We start from the raw sequence: 24,938 nt of genomic DNA on the forward strand, positions 1-24,938 counted from the left end.
CTGATAACCAGGTGGTGAATCGCATCTCTGCATGTCTGGCAGACATATCAGTGTGGATGACGGATCACCACCTCAAGCTGAACCTCGGCAAGACGGAGCTGCTCTTCCTCCCGGGGAAGGACTGCCCGTTCCATGATCTCGCCATCACGGTTGACAACTCCATTGTGTCCTCCTCCCAGAGTGCTAAGAACCTTGGCGTGATCCTGGACAACACCCTGTCGTTCTCAACTAACATCAAGGCGGTGACCCGTTCCTGTAGGTTCATGCTCTACAACATTCGCAGAGTACGACCCTGCCTCACGCAGGAAGCGGCGCAGGTCCTAATCCAGGCACTTGTCATCTCCCGTCTGGATTACTGCAACTCGCTGTTGGCTGGGCTCCCTGCCTGTGCCATTAAACCCCTACAACTCATCCAGAACGCCGCAGCCCGTCTGGTGTTCAACTTTCCCAAGTTCTCTCACGTCACCCCGCTCCTCCGCTCTCTCCACTGGCTTCCAGTTGAAGCTCGCATCCGCTACAAGACCATGGTGCTTGCCTACGGAGCTGTGAGGGGAACGGCACCTCCGTACCTTCAGGCTCTGATCAGGCCCTACACCCAAACAAGGGCACTGCGTTCATCCACCTCTGGCCTGCTCGCCTCCCTACCTCTGAGGAAGTACAGTTCCCGCTCAGCCCAGTCAAAACTGTTCGCTGCTCTGGCACCCCAATGGTGGAACAAACTCCCTCACGACGCCAGGTCAGCGGAGTCAATCACCACCTTCCGGAGACACCTGAAACCCCACCTCTTTAAGGAATACCTAGGATAGGATAAAGTAATCCTTCTAACCCCCCCCCCCCCTTAAAAGAGTTAGATGCACTATTGTAAAGTGGTTGTTCCACTGGATATCATAAGGTGAATGCACCAATTTGTAAGTCGCTCTGGATAAGAGCGTCTGCTAAATGACTTAAATGTAAATGTATAATTTGCAAATAAATTCATTAAAAATCCAACAATGTGATTTTCTGGATTTTTTTTTCTCATTTTGTCTGTCATAGTTGAAGTGTACCTATGATGAAAATTACAGGCCTCTCTCATCTTTTTAAGTGGGAGAACTTGCACAATTGGTGGCTGACTAAATACTTTTTTGCCCCACTGTAAGTGTTTTTCTGACATTTTGGGGAAATTTAAGGGAAAATAAAAAATACTTCCCTAGCAGAGCTGCAAGTCCCATGGGGACATCCTCGAGAGTGTGGATGTTCTCCCCATCAAAGGCCAGCAGGATTTCACTCTAATGGTGAAATGGATTTCCGCCGATGTGCAGTAAAGGAGTGAAGAGCGGTGAAATCTGTGTCAACAAAAGTAAGAAAAGATTAATACACATACAATTAACAAAGAACAGAACAACTGTTCAGCTGTAGTTTTATATAAGCATGCACACCTATGTTTATGAAGAAACAGATGATTGGTGCATAGGCATACCTTGTCACGGACATAAAGGCCACTCGGGTCCTCATTGAAGAGGTTGGGCAAGAGCAGAATCGCTGCTGTGGTCTCCAGTCCTAGTAAAGTAAAGCAATGATCTTACTACACTTGCTAATTTTATTACAAAATACATTAGAGAAAGGGAAGGAATAAGAGCAAATCCCTCATCTGTATTGTCCTTCAGGGACTGTCAAAATAGCAGGATGATGTCCTCACTCCAGGCTCGCCTCTCAACCTCTGATAGTCCTTGAATTATCTTTTTGTCTATATCCATTCCATGGACTTGATTCATTTCTGAGAAGATCTGAAAAGATCATTTGCACACATTTGTATGCTAATAGATGTCAGTTTGTATTGACTGCTATGTAGGTTAAATGTACACTTCAAATGCAGCTGTCCTACAACATATCTGTACCTTCTTCTTGATCCCAATTGCATTGTGTCTATGTTCTGTCCGATAAGAATTTCAAAGGAAGAGAAAATGTCAAAGAATAGTCTTACAAGCATTAAAAAATATTTATTTAATAAATATTAACAGATAAATGGCATCAGCATACAATTGAATGCAAAATAGAAGAACATATTGGAGAAAGCACTAGCCAATACAGTACTGCCATACAGTAACAGTACTGCCATACAGGCCTAATATCACATTTCAAGATATCTTTGTACACAAATTGTTCAATATTTTATCAGGCTGACTTGAAAGATTATACGCAACATTTTGATGCGTGGCAATACTGTGTTTGGATTCTGAAGGGCATTTATACAAAAGAGGTAGTCTAGACACTGTATTAATACCATTGTGCATTTGAATCCCATCTACAGCTACCATCTAAGATATTAATTTCCCTCCACAAGGGGGCGTACATGTAACGTTTCCAAAATGGGATAGTATTGAACATGTAACGTTTCCAAAATGGGATAGTATTGTAACGACCCTGGGTTTATAAACGCGGAAATCGACTCTACCCCACGAGCATGCTTTTGCGGTACAGTCGATAGCTCGCTGGACTTCGGGCTAGAAGGTCGAGGGTTCGAGACCTGCTCCCTGCTGTTTCATTACATTGGTGTCAGAAGTGATCGAACCTTGCATCCACGACAGTGCGTGTGCTTGGCCGGTGAGCGCGTTCCTGTAAGACGTAGAGTCGCAAGCTAGCGCGAGGACGCGCTCTTTGAAAGGAGGGAGTAGTGTAACTACCGCACGAGCATGCTTTTGCGGCACAGTCGATAGCGCGCTGGACTTCGGGCTAGAGGGTCGAGGGTTCGAGACCTGCTCCCTGCTGTTTCATTACAGTATTGTACATGTAACGTTATGCCCCCTTGTGTGTTAATAGTATTGCATGCTGTAGCAGGCTATATAAAGAGGAAGCCCTCCATTGACGATTCAGTTCGTTGTAACATCTCGTCTGGACAGGTCGCCGTCCTTAGTTAGTTAGTTAGTTAGTTAACGTTAGCTAGTTCATTCTAACAAAAGTGAGAACTGCTTTAGATTGGAAACTTACGTTAATGAGTGTAAAGCCATGTTGGCTTTATGGAAACGATATACAATATATGGGAAAGAATATAGTTCAGGGAAATAATCCAAACCTAGTTCTGCCTAGTTGGGACATAACGTTAGCTAGCTAGATAACGGTACTGTACTGTAGCTCATACAACGCCGACGGTCAAACCCGGCTTTCTAATATTTACGTTAATTAACTATAGTAACGTTATGGAAGCTATTCACAGAAAACCAGAATTGTCTTCGTTATTCATTATTAATATGTTATATTATTATAATAAATTATTTCGAGAGATATTCAGAGTCAAACATCAACCCAACTTAACCTTTTTAACTGTTGTCGCATCAAAACTTGTCACCGTCGTTTTCAGTTGTAATTGCGAAGTTCCTGGAAGAAGTTCTGCAACAACGGAGGTTCCTCGATGAACCCACCTTCTAACAAGTTCTTTGAAGAACCTTTTGTGGCTGTTTTTCATTGACCAAGAACCCTACGGATCTTAGGGGATCTGAGAACAACTCCAGTTGAACCCTTCATTTTTAGAGTGTAGTCGGCTCTATTTACTCTCAGATTCAAACATGCTGATTAGCATCAACGATCAAGTCAGTTGCTGCTACTCCAATACAGTATGAGGTGAGACGGTGAACTGACGTTGAACCGGGCAGTCAGCTGCTGCTGCTCCAATACAGTATGAGGTGAGACGGTGAACTGACTTTGAACCGGGCAGTCAGCTGCTGCTGCTCCAATACAGTATGAGGTGAGAAGGTGAACTGATTTTGAACTGGGCAGTCAGCTGCTGCTGCTCCATAACAGTATGAGGTGAGACGGTGAACTGACGTTGAACCGGGCAGTCAGCTGCTGCTGCTCCAATACAGTATGAGGTGAGACGGTGAACTGACGTTGAACCGGGCAGTCAGCTGCTGCTGCTCCAAAACAGTATGAGGTGAGACGGTGAACTGACGTTGAACCGGGCAGTCAGCTGCTGCTGCTCCAATACAGTATGAGGTGAGACGGTGAACTGACGTTGAACCGGGCAGTCAGCTGCTGCTGCTCCAATACAGTATGAGGTGAGACGGTGAACTGACTTTGAACCGGGCAGTCAGCTGCTGCTGCTCCAATACAGTATGAGGTGAGAAGGTGAACTGATTTTGAACTGGGCAGTCAGCTGCTGCTGCTCCATAACAGTATGAGGTGAGACGGTGAACTGACGTTGAACCGGGCAGTCAGCTGCTCCAATACAGTATGAGGTGAGACGGTGAACTGACGTTGAACCGGGCAGTCAGCTGCTGCTGCTCCAATACAGTATGAGGTGAGACGGTGAACTGACGTTGAACCGGGCAGTCAGCTGCTGCTGCTCCAATACAGTATGAGGTGAGACGGTGAACTGACGTTGAACCGGGCAGTCAGCTGCTGCTGCTCCAATACAGTATGAGGTGAGACGGTGAACTGACGTTGAACCGTGCAGTCAGCTGCTGCTGCTCCAATACAGTATGAGATGAGACGGTGAACTGACGTTGAACCGGGCAGTCAGCTGCTGCTGCTCCAATACAGTATGAGGTGAGACGGTGAACTGACGTTGAACCGGGCAGTCAGCTGCTGCTGCTCCAATACAGTATGAGGTGAGACGGTGAACTGACGTTGAACCGGGCAGTCAGCTGCTGCTGTTCCAAAACAGTATGAGGTGAGACGGTGAACTGACGTTGAACCGGGCAGTCAGCTGCTGCTGCTCCAATACAGTATGAGGTGAGACGGTGAACTGACGTTGAACCGGGCAGTCAGCTGCTGCTGCTCCAATACAGTATGAGGTGAGACGGTGAACTGACGTTGAATCATAATGATTAAGTTAATTAAAATGAATTAGTGAAACAGTTAAAAAATAGTATATGGCATATTAAATATATTAGGCTATTGTTATCATATAGAAACATCATGGAACATTGTACAACAAATTAGCATCAACATACATTATTGTTTCATTCAATTTCACATAATAAGGATATTTCATAATTTCAAGTTCAGAAGTCAGAACCCATCACCTGCTATGTAAAAGAGACAGAAGACTGCACAATGGTCAATGCTATCCGGGATCCTTGGGACATCCCTACCCTAAACCCTTCCTTAACCATTTTAAATGTCAACTTCAACGGGCTAGGGACATCTCAAGGATGTATCTCTACCTGAAAATACATTATCTAAGTGATTGATAGTTGGTATTCAGCAGTCATAAAGCCTTATTTACTTTAACCTCTAACGAGGATCCGGGATCCTCCTCATCAAAAAAGCTGCCTAACATAGCCTAGCCTAACGCGACAGGGATATCATATAATATAATTTCATGAAATCACAAGTCCAATACAGCAAATGAAAGATAAACATCTTGTGAATCCAGCCATCATTTCTGATTTTTAAAATGTTTTACAGCGAAAACACAATATATATTTATATTAGCTCACCACAATAGCCAAACACACAACGCCATGTTTTCACCATGTTTCCACCGCATAGGTAGCTTTCACAAAACCCACAAATAGAGATAAAATTAATCACTAACCTTGAACAACTTCATCAGATGACAGTCTTATAACATCATGTTATACAATACATTTATGTTTTGTTCGAAAATTTGCATATTTGAGGTATAAATCGTAGTTTTACATTGCAGCCACCATCACAAATAGCACCAAAACAGCCAGAATAATTACAGAGAGCAACGTGAAATACATAAATACTAAAACATTTATGAAAAATACATGGTGTACAGCAAATGAAAGATAAACATCTTGTGAATCCAGCCAATATTTCCGCTTTTTTAAGTGTTTTACAGCGAAAACACAATATATATATTTATATTAGCTCACCACAATAGCCAAACAGACAACGCCATTTATTCACCGCCAACATAGCTTTCACAAAACCCAGAAATAGAGATAAAATGAATCACTAACCTTTGGACAACTTCATCAGATGACAGTCTTATAACATCATGTTATACAATACATTTATGTTTTGTTCGAAAATATGCATATTTAGAGCTACAAATCGTGGTTTTACATTGTGAATACGTAGCCACAATGCACCAAAATGTCCGGAGATATTTTGGACAGTCACCTAATCTAACCAAAGAACTCATCATAAACTTTACTAAAAAATACATGTTGTACAGCAAATGAAAGATACACTGGTTCTTAATGCAACCGCTGTGTTAGATTTTTAAAAATAACTTTAGTACAACATACAGCATGCAATATTGTGAGACAGCGCCCTACAATTCTCCGCCTTGTTGGAGCCAACATAAAACACAAAAATACGAAATAACATCATAAATATTCTCTTATTTTTGATGATCTTCCATCAGAATGTTGTGCAAGGAGTCCTAGTTCCAGAATAAATTGTTGTTTGTTTGTTTAGAATGTCCATTTCTTCTGTCGAATTAGCAACTTTGGCTAGCCATGTGGAGGACACATGTCCAAGAAATCGTTGCGCCTGGAACGAAAAATTCCAAAAGTCCCAACAAACGTTGAATAAACTGGTCAAACTCGGTTGAAAAATCCTACTTTATGATGTTTTTCTCATATGTATCCAATAAAATCAGAGCCGGAGCATTTCGTCGTGTATACGTAACGCATTTCAGAAGACAATGTGGAGTTCCCCTGTGCGCAGTTGAAAACTGACAAAAGAGCAGACCTGTCACTCCAAAAGCTCTCATTCGGCCTCACATCAAGCTAGACACCCCATTCAACCTTCTACTGCCTGTTGACATCTAGTGGAAGGCGTATGAAGTGCATATAGATCCATAAATATAAGCCAGTTGAATAGGCAGGCCCTGACACAGAGCCCCATTTTCAGAATTTTCACTTCCTGTCTGGAAGTTTGCTGCCAAATGAGTTCTGTTTTACTCACAGATATAATTCAAACAGTTTTAGAAACTTCAGAGTGTTTTCTATCCAATAGTAATAATAATATGCATATTGTATGATCTAGAACAGAGTACGAGGCCATTTAATTTGGGCACGATTTTTCAAAGTGAAAACAGCGCCCCCTATTAAGAAGAAGTTTTAATGAACTACTAAAATAGTGATTTTGTCAGACAGCAGCTCTACACTTTATTGACTGACTGATCCATTCATCCTTCCATCCCTCCTCAGCCTTCCTTTCCTCTGAAGACTCAGTGAGGGTGGAGCTCAGTCAGGGAGCTGTTGAGGGACTGGTTAGGAAGAACACTTCTACAGCCAGAGAGGTGAGAGGTCACACATGGTTTAGATGGTAAATATTTATGTCCCCTTAGCGGTTCATCACGTCAGCAAAAGGGAATATGTTTATATACATTAGTGCAAATTGTCCACTGGTATTGGTGTAATTTCTCACCCCTTTTGGCTATATGAAAGTGCATTTCCCCTCAGGCACACACATTTGTTCTTCGTTATTACCTGAGCCGCTGCCTCTTCGCCCCTTTATCATCCACAAGGTACATTAAATCTGGGACCGAGAGACAGAATCTGTTTTTCAATCTCAAGGCCATCAGACTGTTAAATAGTCATCACTAACACAGAGAGGCTGCAGCCTACATACACAGACTTGAAATCATTGGCCACTTTAAGGAATGGAACACTAGTCACTTTAATAATGTTTACATATCTGGCATTACTCATCTCATATGTATATACTGTATTCTATCCTATTTTACTGTATCTTAGTCTATGTATTACTCATCTCATATGTATATACTGTATTCTATCCTATTCTACTGTATCTTAGTCTATGCATTACTCATCTCATATGTATATACTGTATTCTATCCTATTCTACTGTATTTGTCTATGCCGCTCTGACATTGCTTGTCCATATATTTAGATATTCTTATTCTATTACTTAGATTTGTGTGTATTAGGTTTTTGTTGTGAAATTGTTAGATATTACACAAGCATTTAGTTAGATATTACTACACTGTTGGAGCTAGGAACACAATTTAGCTACACCCGCAATAACATATATATGTGACAAATAACATTTAATTTATTATGAAGGTCATTTGTGTAAATGTACTTTTCCCCACTCATCTCTTTACATTGCTGATGCATATTTGGTGGCCTGACTGCATCCAGACTATGTCAAAGGCCCATCCTGGTAGATCTGAACCTAATGCAGCTTGGAGTGATCAGATGACAGAAGTCACATTTAGGTGCCAGGTGTAACTGAGGCCATAGATGCTCCATATCCATTACTTTGAGTGTTTTTATATAATATGACTAAATTTGTTTATTTCTGTGTTGCAGCGGCAGTCAAGAAATGGAACAGTAGGGCCACAGAACATGACATAAGGAGAGCAGTGGGAAACCATCCACCACACCTTCAGCTGGCTTGAAAAGTGGGATTGATACTGTTTTTCATACTAAAAGGGACCAAGAGTCTGTTGATTGGGTTCATTTGTTGAACTCAAATCAAGCTTTATTTATGCAGCACATTTCAGACATGGATGCAACACAATGGCTTCACAGGGGGAAAAAATACACTCTTAAATATTACCTGGACCAGCTCAGGTGAAACACCTTCCCACTAACGAGATGGACAAGCCAGCACAGGTGTAACACATACTGACTAACGAGGTGACACCAATCAGTGCGCCCTACGTGCTAACGACCACCAATTAACTTAATGGTGAGGCATGGAATAATAAAACATGTCAGGCTGAATGTTTGAAATATGAGGTGATTTGAAACATGCTTCTTCAGTAGTGGAATAAAGACAATTAGCACTTGAATGTTGTCAAGAAATGCTGGAGTGATGTAGGATTGTTAATAAAATTGATTATAGACCAATTTATTTTCCTGCGTCCATGTGTATAGGCTGCAAGTACATTGAAATTAAGTTGTTTTCAAGTCATTGAAAAAACTACCCGAAAATACATCTTTTGAACATTCACTTTCAACTACAACCAAACATATATTGGACGTTGGGCATAGTCTTCTTTTCAATGTCTTTTGAATTACATTTTGCTAAATGGGAATAGGGCAATATTGTGACATCATTAGAATACTGCTCCTACAATGTTAAAACATTCTATATTGTGACGTGACTAAAATACTTCCACAATATTAAAAACATACTACATTATTTCATTGATATCATGAAACAACTCAATGTATTTTCTGATGTTTAGTCAGAGATCTTTTATCAGAGTATCTCTTCCCACATTGATTACAGCTATGAGAGTTCTCTCCTGTGTGTGTTCTCTGGTGAGATACCAGGCTGCTTAGCTGAGTAAAACTTCTCCCACATTGATCACAGCAATAAGATTTCTCTCCTGTGTGTAATCTCTGGTGTACAGTCAGAAGGCCAGATGAAGCAAAACTCTTCCCACATTGATTACAGCTATAAGATTTCTCTCCTGTGTGTGTTCTCTGGTGTGATATCAGGCTGGTTGAATGAGTAAAACTCTTCCCACATTGAGTACAGCTATAAGGTTTCTCTCCTGTGTGTGTTCTCCGGTGTTTTGTCAGACAGCCAGATGTACCAAAACCCTTTCCACATTGATCACAGCTATATGATTTCTCTCCTGTGTGTATTCTCTGGTGTATAGCTCGATGTAGTAAAACTCTTCCCACATTGATCACAGCAATAAGGTTTCTCTCCTGTGTGTGTCCGCTGGTGTACTATCAAGCTGTTTAGCAGAGTAAAACTCTTCCCACATTGATCACAGCTATAAAGTGTCTCTCCTGTGTGTGTTCTCTGGTGTTTTGTCAGACAGCCAGATGTACCAAAACCCTTTCCACATTGATCACAGCTATATCTTTTCTCTCTTGTGTGTATTCTCTGATGTATAGTGAGACAGCTTGACTCAGTAAAACTCTTGCCACATTGATCAAAGCCATAAGGTTTCTCTCCAGTGGAAATTCTTTGATGTATTTTAAGGTCTGATGAAGAGTTTAATCTTTTCCCACAGTCAGAGCAGCAGTGAGATTTCTTCCCTGTGGGTCTCTGCTGGTGTTTCTTGAGGAGTTCTGATCTGGAGAGACTTTTCTCTGCCTCGTCAGCATCATGGTGTTGTTGAGGCTCCACAGAGGATCCACGATAGTCCCGTCTCTCTCCTGTGTGAACGACAAAGTCAGACAGATGGTTAAAGGCTCACAACAGCAGAAATCAATTGTTTATTTGAGGTCAAAGGTGATGCCCAGAGCATACCCATGAAGTTGTACAACAATTGACGCCTGTTAAATTATATGAGGATAGTCTTGTTTTCACAGTAGTAACATCGATGATTGTAGGCTAGAAATAAGTTATTCGAGTTGTTGAAACGTTAAGCACTGTGCCAGACGACTTTTGGTCTCCAATATAGGCCCTTTTCTGTGTTTGCTAAAATTGCAGCATGAGGGCAAAGCACAAACAATTTGAATGTAGAAACACGTCCCTGCTAATGAGGAAACCGATAGTTATGGATGTAGTATATCTGCCTGGAGCAAAAATGGTGAGCAAAGATTTTAGTTTTTCACAATGTATTCTGAATATTATAGCGCACTATCAGCGCAAGATCAGGAGTGCTACTCAAGGAAACTCACATTAAGTTCTGTGTAGCTATTCACTAATTCACCACCGTGGGGGAAAACTTAGGGGAGTTCTCATCGGCAGCAAAAATAGCCTCCATTTCCAGGTTGCTTATGAGTGCATTTCACATTACTTTTGGATTATAATTGTAAACCTCAGTTGAATGTCCTGGTTAATATGTTTGTGTTTTTGTCGCAAATAAACTGCTATATACTTAAAAAACACTTAACCAGTAAAATGCTCTTTGGCTAGCTTTAACATCAGCCAAAACTTCACCTAACAATAACATAGACCTACTGTAGAACCCATAACTTCACCTAACAACAACATAGACCTACTGTATGACCCATAACTTCACCTAACAATAACATAGACCTACTGTAGGACCCATAACTTCACCTAACAACAACATAGACCTACTGTAGGACCCATAACTTCACCTAACAACAACAACATAGACCTACTGTAGGACCTATAACCTCACCTAACAACAACATAGACCTAGGATTATAAATCATTTAATATTTCAGTTGAAACATGGAAACTAAAATGTCTGTCATGACATTTCATAACCAGATCATTTTGTGAATAATCCCACTAGGCTACTCTGTAATGTGTTGTCATTCTAAATGTCCTGAATAAAGGAAAACAGCTATGTGTGTTGTACAATAGCCTATCCATCAAGGAACAGTTCTCTACACATTATGAGCAAAGTATCTCCATTTCCAAACAGACTAACGAGACCCTACTGTAAATCAAGCAGATAATAACACACTATAAACATCAATTTGTTAGGGACGTTGGATCCAACATGGAGCACGGCATAACTGTCTTTACCAGAGTAATGAATGAAGAAGCACTTTGGTTGTTGTTGCATGTCGTGATGTTTGTCATGTGACTGTCATTCAGAAAATGATTTCCTGAATCAGCTGATGATAGTTAAACATGTGACTGTAACAAAACAGCTACAGTATTAAGAATGATGTGTAATTATTATAAAACCGCGTTAATGACAGTATCCATTTGGGTGTTGTCAATAAAGTAAAGGTGACTCTTGGTTACAACCATTGGATTTAGCAAACCCTGAAATGATTTAGGATTTCTGTTCCCATGAAAACTGTTTTCCCAGCGTAACATAAGGAGACACTAAATGTTCCGTAGTTAGAGTGCATTTTTAGAGATCTGAATACAAAAAACTGTCCGACAGCAAGATCCAATATTTAAGTTGAAGTTCATCATATGACAAGCGTAACGTTATGACTATAACTACTGTTCCCAGAAGGAGGGAAACTAGGTACAACATACTATTAAATCCACATGTTATGACTATAACTACTGTTCCCTGAAGGAGGGAAACTAGAGACAACAGACTATTAACTTTAAGAAACAAAGAGATCTTCTGTTGAATCTGACAATTAATCTTGATGGTTGTAAAGTCGTCTCAAATAAAACTGTGAAGGACCTCGGCTTTACTCTGGACCCTGATCTCTCTTTTGACGAACATATCAAGACTGTTTCAAGGACAGCTTTTTTCCATCTACGTAACATTGCAAAAATCAGAAATTTTCTGTCCAAAAATTATGCAGAAAAATTAATCCATGCTTTTGTTACTTCTAGGTTAGACTACTGCAATGCTCTACTTTCCGGCTACCCGGATAAAGCACAAAATAAACTTCAGTTAGTGCTAAATACGGCTGCTAGAATCCTGACTAGAACCAAAAAAATTGATCATATTACTCCAGTGCTAGCTTCCCTTCACTGGCTTCCTGTTAAGGCAAGGGCTGGTTTCAAGGTTTTACTGTTAACCTACAAAGCGTTACATGGGCTTGCTCCTACCTATCTTTCCGAGTTGGTCCTGCCGTACATACCTACACGTACGCTACGGTTACAAGATGGAGGCCTCCTAATTGTCCATAGAATTTCTAAGCAAACAGCTGCAGGCAGGGCTTTCTCCTATAGATCTCCATTTTTATGGAATGGTCTGCCTACCCATGTGAGAGACGCAGACTCGGTCTCAACCTTTAAGTCTTTACTGGAGACTCATCTCTTCAGTGGGTCATATGATTGAGTGTAGTCTGGCCCAGGAGTGTGAAGATGAACGGAAAGGCTCTGGAGCAACGAACCGCCCTTGCTGTCTCTGCCTGGCCGGTTCCCCTCTCTCCACTGGGATTCTCTCCCTCTAACCCTATTACATGGGCTGAGTCACTGGCTTACTGGTGCTCTTTCATGCCGTCCCTTGGAGGGGTGCGTCACTTGAGTGGGTTGAGTCACTGACGTGAACTTCCTGTCTGGGTTGGCGCCCCCCCTTGGGTTGTGCCGTGGCGGAGTTCTTTGTGGGCTATACTCGGCCTTGTCTCAGGATGGTAAGTCGGTGTTTGAAGATATCCCTCTAGTGGTGTGGGGGCTGTGCTTTGGCAAAGTGGGTAGGGTTATATCCTTCCTGTTTGGCTCTGTCCGGGGGTATCATCGGATGGGGCCACAGTGTCTCCTGACCCCTCCTGTCTCAGCCTCCAGTATTTATGCTGCAGTAGTTTATGTGTCGGGGGGCTAGGGTCAGTTTGTTATATCTGGAGTACTTCTCCTGTCTTATCCGGTGTCCTGTGTGAATTTAAGTAGGCTCTCTCTAATTCTCTCTTTCTCTCTTTCTTTCTCTCTTTCGGAAGACCTGAGCCCTAGGACCATGCCTCAGGACTACCTGGCCTGATGACTCCTTGCTGTCCCCAGTCCACCTGGCCGTGCTGCTGCTCCAGTTTCAACTGTTCTGCCTGCGGCTATGGAACCCTGACCTGTTCACCGGACGTGCTACCTGTCCCAGACCTGCTGTTTTCAACTCTCTAGAGACCGCAGGAGCGGTAGAGATACTCTGAATGATCGGCTATGAAAAGCCAACTGACATTTACTCCTGAGGTGCTGACTTGCTGCACCCTCGACAACTAATGTGATTATTATTATTTGACCATGCTGGTCATTTATGAACATTTGAACATCTTGGCCATGTTCTGTTATAATCTCCACCCGGCACAGCCAGAAGAGGACTGGCCACCCCTCATAGCCTGGTTCCTCTCTAGGTTTCTTCCCAGGTTTTGGCCTTTCTAGGGAGTTTTTCCTAGCCCCCGTGCTTCTACACCTGCATTGCTTGCTGTTTGGGGTTTTAGGCTGGGTTTCTGTACAGCACTTTGAGATATCAGCTGATGTAAGAAGGGCTATATTAATAAATAAGATTTGATATGATTTGATTTGATTCATCACATACAGTTGATTTGATTAAACACATACAGTTGATTTGATTAAACACATACAGTTGATTTTATTAAACACATGGGGTGTGTCTATATGGAAAAATACACGTCATAACATTTCAACCAATCAATTGGTAGAAATAAAATATTACTTTTTTAAAATCTGGGACAGCCCTAGAACATACAGTGCATTCAGACCCCTTCCCTTTTTACACATTTTGTTACGTTACGTTCTATTCTAAAATGGATGACATTTGACATAATGACATCATGACATCACAATACCCCATAAAAGTGAGAAAAAAGTTTAGAAATGCTTGCATACCAGTGGTTTTATCTCTCTAGGTCATGCCAGTAGGTTACAGTAGGTTTTGTCTCTCTAGTAGAGGTCGCCCGATTATGATTTTTCAACGCCGATACCGATTATTGGAGGCCCAAAAAAAGCCGATACCGATTAATCGGCCGATTTTTAAAATGTATTTGTAATAATGACAATTACAACAATATTGAATGAACACTTATTTTAAACTTAATATAATACATCAATAAAATCAATTTAGCCTCAAATAAATAATGAAACATGTTCAATTTGGTTTAAATAATGCAAAAACAAAGTGTTGGAGAAGAAAGTAAAAGTGCAATATGTGCCATGTAAGAACGCTAACGTTTAAGTTCCTTGCTCAGAACATGAGAACATATGAAAGCTGGTGGTTCCTTTTAACATGAGTCTTCAATATTCCCAGGTAGGAAGTTATAGGTTGTAGTTATTATAGGAATTATAGGACTATTTCTCTGTATACGATTTATATTTCATATACCTTTGACTATTGGATGTTCTTATAGGCACTTTAGTATTGCCAGTGTAACAGTATAGCTTCCATCCCTCCCCTCGCCGCTACCTGGGCTCGAACCAGAAACACATCGACAACAGCCACCCTCGAAGCAGCGTTACCCATGCAGAGCAAGGGGAACAACTACTCCAAGTCTCAACGCGAGTGACGTTTGAAACGCTATTAGCGCGCATCCCGTTAACTAGCTAGCCATTTCACATCGGTTACACCAGCCTAAACTCGGGAGTTGATAGGCTTGAATTCATAAACAGCAGGGCTGCTGGCAAAACGCCCGAAAGTGCTGTTTGAATGAATGCTTACGAGCCTGCTGGTACCCACCATCGCTCAGTCAGACTGCTCTATCAAATCATAGACTTAATTATAACATAATAACACACAGAAATACGAGCCTTAGGTCATTAACTTCTCTAGGATAGGGGGCAGCATTTTCACGTTTGGATGAAAAGCATACCCAAATTCAACTGCCAGCTACTCATCCCCAGAAGATAAGATATGCATATTGTTAGTAGATTTGGATGGAAAACACTCTGAAGTTTCTAAAACTGTTTGAATCATGTCTGTGAGTATAACAGAACTTATTTAGCAGGCGAAACCCCGAGGACAAATCATTTAGATTTCTTTTCTTTGAGGTCACTCTCTTTTCAATGAAATTTCATTGGGAAACCAGATTTCTAAGGGACCTGCTTGCAGTTCCTACCGCTTCCACTGGATGTCAACAGTCTTGATAAATTGGTTGAGGTTATTCCTTTGTGTAATGAAGAAGTACGACCATCTTGAACGAGAGTCACATTAAGTGTCCTGTTAGATAGAAGCGCGTGACCAGAAAGCTGGCTATAGTTGGTTTTAATCCTGTATTGAACACAGATCATCCCGTCTTCAATTTTATCAATTATTAACGTTAAAAAATACCTAAAGTTGTATTACAAAAGTAGATTGACATTTTTTGGCAAAGTTTACAGGTAACCTTTGAGATATTTTGTAGTCACGTTTGAGCAATTTGGAAGCAGTGTTTTTCTGGATCAAACGCGCCAAATAAATGGCCATTTTGGATATATATCGACGGAATTAATCGAACAAAAGGACCATTTGTGATGTTTATGGGACATATTGGAGTGCCAACAACAGAAGCTCGTCAAAGGTAAGGCATGAATTATATTTTTATTTCTGCGTTTTGTGTCGCGCCTGCAGGGTTGAAATATGCTTATCTGTCCTTGTTTACTATTGTGCTATCCTCAGATAATAGCATCGTTTGCTTTCACCGAAAAGCCTATTTGAATTCTGACATGTTGGCTGGATTCACAACCAGTGTAGCTTTAATTTGGTAACTTTAATGTGTGATTTAATGAAAGTTAGATTTTTATAGCAATTTTCATAGTAATTAATTTGAATTTGGCGCTCTGCATTTTCTCTGGCTTTTTGCCAAATGAGACAGTAGCGTCCCGCCTAAACTCAGATTTTTGGATATAAATATGAACTTTACCGAACAAAACATACATGTATTGTGTAACATGAAGTCCTATGAGTGTCATCTGATGAAGATCATCAAAGGTTAGTGATTCATTTTATCTCTATTTCTGCTTTTTGTTACTCCTCTCTTTGACTGAAAATGTGGCTATGTACTGACCTAACATAATCGTTTGGTATGCTTTCGCCGTAAATCCTTTTTGAAATCAGACATGTTGGCTGGATTCACAACAAGTGTAGCTTTAATTTGGTGTCTTTCATGTGTGATTTCATGAAAGTTTGATATTTATAGTAATATATTTGAATTTGGCGCTCTGCATTTTTACTGTCTTTTGGCCAAGTGGGAGGTTAGCGTCCCACATATTCTAGAGAAGTTAATATGGTCGAATACGGAAACTATCATCTCGAAAACAAAACATGTATTCTTTCAGTGAAATACGGAACCGTTCCGTATTTTATCTAACGGGTGGCATCCATCAGTCTAAATATTCCTGTTACATTGCACAACCTTTAATGTTATGTCATAATTACGTAAAATTCTGGCAAATTAGTTCGCAATGAGCCGGGCATCCCAAACTGTTGCATATCTGCGTGCAATGAACGCAAGAGAAGTGACACAATTTCACCTGGTTAATATTGCCTGCTAACCTGGATTTCTTTTAGTTAAATATGCAGGTTTACAAATATATACTTCTGTGTATTGATTTTAAGAAAGGCATTGATGTTTATGGTTAGGTACACGTTGGAGCAACGCCAGTCCTTTTTCGCGAATGCGCACTGCATCGATTATATGCAACGCAGGACACGCTTGTCAGGACCCGGTGCGAGAAACAGTCACTAGTAATCGTCAGAACCCAGAAGATGAGGCAGACACAGCAGTACTAGAGATGGTGGTTTAATTAAAGAACAAAATCTTCAGGCAAAGAAACTAAATCCACAATGTCCACAACGTCCCGTCCCGGGACGGCGACGTCTGTTGGCTTGTCGTTGGTACTGCTGAGAGGAACGCAGAAGATTAAGACGTGCCTTCTTCCACGTAAGCCGACAGCGTCTGATGAACCTCGAGGCTGAAGGCACTCTGACTTCTGCCTCCTGGTCCGGGAACAATAGAGGCGCATAGCCAAACTGACACTCATGCGGGGATATACCAGTGGAGGAGGAGCACAAGGTGTTGTGCGCGTACTCGGCCCAAACAATGAAGGATGACCATGTGGACGGGTTGTTGGAAACCATGCATCTGAGGGTGGTTTCCAGCTCCTGATTCATCCTCTCAGTTTGGCCATTGGACTCCGGATGGTACCCTGAAGATAAACTGGCCGTGGCCCCTATGAGTTGGCAGAAGGCCTTCCAAAACCTTGAGGCGAACTGGGGACCTCTGTCGGAAACCATATCTTGCGGAATCCCAAAGACTCGGAACACATGGTTAATCACCAACTCAGCTGTTTCCTTGGCAGAAGGTAATTTGGTCAAGGGAACAAACCTGGCCGCCTTAGAAAACCTGTCGATGATGACTAGGATCGTAGTATTACCATGGGACGGAGGAAGGCCAGTAATAAAGTCCAACGAGATATGGGACCAGGGTCGGTGGGGAATAGATAAAGGGTGAAGGAGTCCTTGAGGGCGGAGGTGAGAAGATTTGCCCTGGCAGCACACGGAACAGGCCTTGACGAAAGTGGCAACGTCTTCTTTTATGGTGGGCCACCAGAACTTACGCTGGATGAACTCCAAGGTGCGACCTACGCCCGGGTGACAGGTGAGGCGAGAGGAGTGCCCCCACAGAAGGACTTGGGACCTTGCTGCCTTGGGAACAAACAACCGATTAGCAGGACCTCCTCCAGGGCCCGGTTCGATGGCTTGAGCTTGTTTCACGGTATCCTCCACTTGCCACGAGATCGGAGCCACGATCTTAGCGGCCGGAAGGACAGTCATGTCAGTATCTTCTCGAATGGCAGGAGAGTAGATTCGTGACAAGGCGTCCGGTTTGAGATTCTTCGACCCGGGTCTATAGGTGAGGATAAACTGAAATCGGCTGAAGAAAAGAGACCATCGAGCTTGTCTGGAGTTCAACCGCTTCGCCTGCTGGATATACTCCAGATTTTTGTGGTCCGTAAGCACTTGAAACGGTTGAGAAGCCCCCTCGAGCCAGTGTCTCCATTCCTTCAATGCCATCTTAACCGCTAGGAGTTCACGATCCCCCACATCGTAATTCCTCTCGGCCGGGGTAAGCCGGTGAGAGAAGAAGGCGCAAGGATGAAGCTTCTTGTCTTCACCCCTCTGAGACAGGACAGCTCCAACCCCAACCTCTGATGCGTCTACCTCCACCACAAAAGGTTCATCCGCCGTTGGTAGTGTCAGGATGGGAGCAGAGAGGATGCGCTGCTTGAGTCCTTGGAAGGCCGTCTCAGCTTCTCTTCCCCACAGAAACCTTGTGTTGCCACCCTTGGTTACAGCTGAGAGAGGGGCTGCCACCGAGCTGAAGTTCTTGATGAACTTGCGGTAAAAGTTGGTGAAGCCCAGGAAACGCTGAACTTCCTTAACGGACTTGGGGGTGGGCCAATCCGCTACCGCCCCTACCTTCTTGGGGTCCATCTGGACTCGACCGGGTTCCACTATAAATCCCAGGAATTGTACTCGAGAGGAATGGAATTCACACTTTTCCGGCTTAACGTACAAATGGCTGTCTAGGAGGCGTTTGAGCACTTGTCTGACATGCTTAGTGTGTTCTTGAAGGGAGCTCGAAAAGATGAGGATGTCATCCAAGTAAACAAACACGAAGATGTTAAGCATATCCCTAAGCACATCGTTTATGAGCGCTTGGAACACAGCCGGAGCGTTGGTCAGGCCGAAGGGCATCACCGAGTATTCGTAGTGACCAGTAGGCGTGTTGAAAGCGGTCTTCCACTCGTCCCCGGGTTTGATCCGCACAAGATGGTATGCGTTCCGCAGGTCAAGCTTAGTGAAGACAACTGCTTCCTGGAGCAGCTCAAAGGCTGTGGCCATAAGGGGTAGCGGGTAGCGGTTACGGACGGTTATGGCATTGAGTCCCCGGTAGTCGATGCAAGGTCGTAATCCACCGTCTTTCTTGGCCACAAAGAAAAACCCTGCTCCCGCCGGCGAGGTAGATGGACACATGAGGCCTGCTGCCAGAGCGTCCTTGATGTAGGTATCCATAGCAGCTCGTTCGGGAGGAGAAAGGGAAAAGATCCGACCCCTGGGAGGGCAGGTCCCCGGAAACAGGTCGATGGTGCAATCGTAAGGTCTATGGGGTGGTAGTTTGGTGGCCCTCTGTTTGCTAAATACCAGTTTGAGGTCATGGTAACACTCGGGAACTCGGGACAGGTCGATGGATTCAAGAGACTCGGAAGGGGAACTCGGGGAACTCGGGAAGATACAAGTGGCTTGGCACGTAGGACCCCACTGCTTGATAGTGCCCACAGACCAGTCGATGTGAGGGTTATGGCTGTGAAGCCAGGGATAACCAAGGACGAGAGGGAACTCGGAACAGGAGATCAGATGAAAGTTCATCACTTCCTGGTGTTGGGAAACTGAAAGTCGCAAGGGGGTAGTGGCACGAGTGACAAGTCCAGATCCCAAAGGGCTTCTATCCAACGTAGTAACCCTTATGGGGTCACTCAGAGGTTCAGAAGGAACGCCATTCTCTTTCGCCCAGACCCCATCCATGAAGTTACCTGCGGCTCCAGAGTCTACCAAGGCTTGAAGAGAAAACTCGTGGTCGTCCCAGGAAAGGGTAACTGGAATGAGCAGGCGGGAGTTGGATGGATGGGAGGAGGTTATGTTTCCCGTTACAGTCCTCCCAGGCCTGCACGGGAGAGTGCGTTTCCCTGGAGCCCGGGACACGTGGAGCGGAAATGGCCCGGTTTGCCGCAATATAGACAGCATCGCTCCCTCATCCGGCGGTCTCTCTCAACCTGGGAGATGCGTCCAACCTGCATGGGTTCTGGTGGAGCCAGCGAGGATAAAGGTGGAGACTCGGAGCTGGAACCGATAGGAGCTAGGGTGAGCGGTCTACGGTTGAGTTCTCTCTCTCTCAGACGCTGGTCTATGCGTGAAGCCAACTTGATAAGGGACTCGAGGTTGTCCGGTGGTTCCCGAGTGGCCAGTTCATCTTGGATGGTGTCAGAAAGACCCTTCAAAAAACACACTGTGAGCGCCTCGTCGTTCCAGCCACTTGCTGCTGCCACAGTGCGGAACTGGATGGCATAGTCCGTCACGCTGCGCCGACCTTGGCGGAGAGTCAGGAGCTGTTTGGCTGAGTCAGGGCCGTTGGTAGGACCTTGAAACACTCGCTTGAATTCTTCAGCAAAGGTAGAGTAGCTGGCACAGCAGGGACTTTGGGCATCCCACACAGCAGTAGCCCAGGCTAGGGCTTTTTCCGACAGCAGGGTGATGATATATGCAGCTCAAAGGAGAGAGAACATTGGGTGAAAAACCCCTTACAAACACTCGGATCCCCTGAGAACCGCTGGGGAGGCGGCAGACGAGGTTCAGCCAGGGGGTTAACTGCCAGGGGCACTTGAATCTGATGAACTGGAGCAGAAGCGGTTGCCGGGGAAAGTCGATCCGAAATCTGCTTTATGGAAGTCAGCATCTCTGACAGAAGTTGAGAATGTCTAGCCATTAAGGCCTCTTGCTGAACCAGAGCAGCTTCGTGGCGTTGGACAGTCCCCTCGTGGTGGGACAGCATGGAAAAAAGATCCTGGGTACTGGCTGCCTCTGGGTTCATTATAATGGCTCAGTGTTTCTGTCAGGACCCGGTGCGAGAAACAGTCACTAATAATCGTCAGAACCCAGAAGATGAGGCAGACACAGCAGTACTAGAGATGGTGGTTTAATTAAAGAACAAAATCTTCAGGCAAAGAAACTAAATCCACAATGTCCAAAAATAAAGCCAAGAGGCACAAAATGGAAATCCTCCAAAATACAAAAGAAACTCCACAAAGAGGTAAAAAACAGCAGGGAAAAAACAAACCTCAAAAGACTACTCAAAATATACACAAGAACTAAACCAGAGAACCTCTGGAAAATCCAATAAAAGAAATATCTGTAAAGAACAAGGCTTGGGCTGAGGCTGGGTGCTAACTTACAAACACTGAGCCAGGAACTGAGGAACACACAGGGTTTAAATACTAACAAGGGAATGACCTACAGGTGCAAACAATAATTAGAGCAAGAAAAACAAAAGGTACAAAAAAGGTGCAATGGGGACATCTAGTGACCAAAACCCGAACAGTCTTGGCCAAAACCTGACAACGCTAGATAAACTAGTAATATCATCAACCATGTGTAGTTATAACTAGTGATTATGATTGATTGATTGATTGTTTTTTATAAGATAAGTTTAATGCTAGCTAGCAACTTACCTTGGCTTCTTACTGCATTCGCGTAACAGGCGGGCTCCTCGTGAGGCAGGTGGTTAGAGCATTGGACTAGTTAACCGTAAGGTTGCAAGATTGAATCCCTGAGCTGACAAGGTAAAAATCTGTCGTTCTGCCCCTGAACAAGGCAGTTAACCCACAGTTCCTAGGCCGTCATTGAAAATAAGAATGTGTTCTTAACTGACTTGCCTAGTTAACGGAAAAAAAAAATCGGCAAAATCGGCATCCAAAATGACCGATTTCCGATTGTTATGAAAACTTGAAATCGGCCCTAATTAATCGGCCATTCCGATTAATTGGTCGACCTCTACTCTCTAGGTCATGCCAGTAGGCTACAGTAGGTTTTATTCTCTAGGTCATGCCAGTAGGCTACAGTAGGTTGTATCTCTCTAGGTCAAGCCAGTAGGCTACAGTAGCTTGTAACTCTCTAGGACATGCCAGTAGGTACAGTAGGTTGTAACTCTCTAGGTCAAGCCAGTTGGTTACAGTAGGTTGTATCTCTCTAGGTCATGCCAGTAGGCTACAGTAGGTTGTAACTCTCTAGGTCAAGCCAGTTGGTTACAGTAGGTTGTATCTCTCTAGGTCATGCCAGTAGGCTACAGTAGGTTGTATCCAAGTGGTTGTAACTCTCTAGGTCATGCCAGTAGGTTACAGTAGGTTGTATCTCTCTAGGTCATGCCAGTAGGTTACAGTAGGTTGTATCTCTCTAGGTCATGCCAGTAGGCTACAGTAGGTTGTATCCAAGTGGAAACAATTATCAACTCAATGTGGAAAGTGTCGAATTTGGTCAACAACAAAATGAATGGCTTATTTGCTACGTGAGGTTTACTTGATCCAACAGAAGTTTTGTAATGCTTAAGTTGTTATGTGGACACGTGACATACCGACAACTTTGATAAAAACACTATAGGAGTTGTCTCCAGATCGCTATGCATATTCATGCTAGTAGCTTAGCATCTCTCTCCATTGAATACAGGTGGTTGACGACAACAACACTCATAAAATATAAACAATAGATTACAATAACAAGATGTATCCACCAATCCGAAGACAGGATAGGCGGGAGCTAGACAACCCACAGTGCCGCTTTGTGGACAACGACTCCCCTTGTTAGGGCGGAGAGACATCTTGTCAGTATATCCATAATCTTTGGTGAAGCCACCCCAACTCTCGCATGGCACTATTGGGGGGCACGGTGGGTAGTAAAACATCACTACATGACAATCACTACATGCCGTGCCCCCCAGTCTGCGGTCAGCAGATAGACCCTTCTCAAATATATATGTTAAGTCACTTTTTGGAAACGGAACGGAGAAAACAAGGGGTAGCTTGTTCTCTACGTCGTCTGATTTTAGACATATCAGTCATCATCCTAGGGCCCTCCGTTGAAGAGGTATTGACAAGCGAACTCTCTCCGAATATCCTAAGTGAAAAACAAATTGAAGGCGGTACTTACTGGTGTTAATCAGATCTCCTATCTCCACATCTTCATCTTTCAATGTGACAGTAATCTCTCCTTCCTTCTTCACTCCAAAAACTTCAGCCTCTTTCACTGTAAAGTCTTTCTCTTCTTTCACTGTAACAGCCTCATCCTCAACTTATTTTTTTACTGTGACATCCTCTTCTTCCTTCTCCTCTTTCACGACAATGTTCAGCCCCAGAGCTTCTTTCTCCGTCCAGTAGACCGCCTCTTTTTTAGCAGGAGGGGAGAAGCTTAGGGAGCTCATGTTCGGGGATGTTAGCTAGCTAGCTATCATTAGCGACTAGGCTAGTGCTAACTTACCCAGCCAGCTACTATATCTGACAAATAAAAAATAACGTAATATTAAATTAAATAGGTTAACAAGTAGATACAACAGACATATGTCTAAAACACAGTAGTTAATTTACACCGAAAGCGTATAAATATCTTGAATCTTTCAGCTATGTTGGCTAGTGAGGTACCGAGGTGGTTGACCAGCTGTTTATGAAGAACCGCAGCATCGCCTGAAAGACGCACATCGCCGTCTGCTGACTGGAGTAGGAAACGCAGTTGAGGATCATATTTTATTTTCAGACAAAGATTATTTTTTTAATGGATTTAATTAAATAATACTATTATATTGAGACATACAAAGACCTGAATGTGTTGATTGATTAGTGCGAATAAAAAATGTTCACTACAGCACATTTAAGGCAGTTTTATTAAGTCATACTAAATCTAAATAAGTAGCTAGCTACTGTAGGTCTATACTGCTCCTACATGGTGTAACAATACATCATGTAGATGTATATAATGAACAGACTAGGTCCATACTGCTCCTACATGGTGTAACAATACATCATGTAGATGTATATAATCAACAGACTAGGTCTATACTGCTCCTACATGGTGTAACAATACATCATGTAGATGTATATAATGAACAGACTAGGTCCATACTGCTCCTACATGGTGTAACAATACATCATGTAGATGTACATAATGAACAGACTAGGTCTATACTGCTCCTACATGGTGTAACAATACATCATGTAGATGTATATAATGAACAGACTAGGTCTATACTGCTCCTACATGGTGTAACAATACATCATGTAGATCTACATAATGAACAGCCTAGGTCTATACTGCTCCTACATGGTGTAACAATACATCATGTAGATGTATATAATGAACAGACTAGGTTCTATCCTATTCTACTGTATCTTAGTCTATGCATTACTCATCTCATATGTATATACTGTATTCTATCCTATTCTACTGTATCTTAGTCTATGTATTACTCATCTCATATGTACATACTGTATTCTATCCTATTCTACTGTATCTTAGTCTATGCATTACTCATCTCATATGTATACTGTATTCTATTCTATCTTAGTCTATGCTGCTCTGACATCGCTCGTCCAAATATTTATATATTCTTAATTCCATTCCTTTAGATTGTGTATATTGTTAGAAATTACTTGTTAGATATTACTGGACTGTTGGAGCTAGAAACACAAGCATTTCGCTACTCCTGCAATAACACCTGCTAAACAAGTGTATGTGACAAATAAAATGTGATTTGATGTATATACACTTGAAGTCGGAAGTTTACATACACCTTAGCCAAATACATTTAAACTCAGTTTTTCACAATTCCTGACATTTAATCCTAGTAAAAAATCCCTGTTTTAGGTCAGTTAGGATCACCACTTCATTTTAAGAATGTGAAATGTCAGAATAATAGTAGAGAGACTGATTTATTTCAGCTTTTATTTCTTTCATCAGATTTCCAGTGGGTCAGAAGTTTACATACACTCAATTAGTATTTGGTAGCATTGCCTTTAAATTGTTTAACTTGGGTCAAACGTTTCAGGTAGCCTTCCAAAAGCTTCCCACAATAAGTTGGGTGAATTTCGGCCCATTCCTCCTGACAGTGCTGGTATAACTGAGTCAGGTTTGTAGGCCTCCTTGCTCGCACAAGCTTTTTCAGTTCTGCCCACAAATGTTCTATAGG

The 24,938-nt window shown here is 42.7% G+C and overlaps 1 pseudogene; it reads right to left on the reverse strand.

Moving 5' to 3' along the window:
• Positions 1 to 8,327: 8,327 nt before the first annotated feature.
• Positions 8,328 to 23,180, reverse strand: LOC139560034 (zinc finger protein ZFP2-like; annotated as a pseudogene).
• Positions 23,181 to 24,938: the final 1,758 nt, after the last annotated feature.

This window comes from Salvelinus alpinus, chromosome 30 (genome assembly GCF_045679555.1).
Source record: "Salvelinus alpinus chromosome 30, SLU_Salpinus.1, whole genome shotgun sequence".
Classification (NCBI taxonomy): Eukaryota; Metazoa; Chordata; class Actinopteri; order Salmoniformes; family Salmonidae; genus Salvelinus; species Salvelinus alpinus.